Consider the following 261-nt stretch of genomic DNA (forward strand, 5'->3'; position numbering starts at 1 on the left):
ATATAAAATATGTCCAATCTAAAATTGCAAGAAGTATTGCAGTTCTTGCTAATGCTAGAAAATATTTAAACTCCTCTGCCCTACACATTATGTACTGCACACTTATTTTACCTTATCTAAGTTACTGTGTGGAAATTTGGGGCAACACTTATAGAACGTCACTTCAATCATTATGCACATTACAGAAAAGAGCCATTCGTTTAGTTCATAAGGTTGATTTCTATTGTCATACCCACAATTTATTTATAGGTTCTTATTTAC

Source organism: Austrofundulus limnaeus, unplaced genomic scaffold, assembly GCF_001266775.1.
Source record: "Austrofundulus limnaeus strain Quisiro unplaced genomic scaffold, Austrofundulus_limnaeus-1.0 Scaffold1844, whole genome shotgun sequence".
In the NCBI taxonomy this organism is placed as follows: domain Eukaryota; kingdom Metazoa; phylum Chordata; class Actinopteri; order Cyprinodontiformes; family Rivulidae; genus Austrofundulus; species Austrofundulus limnaeus.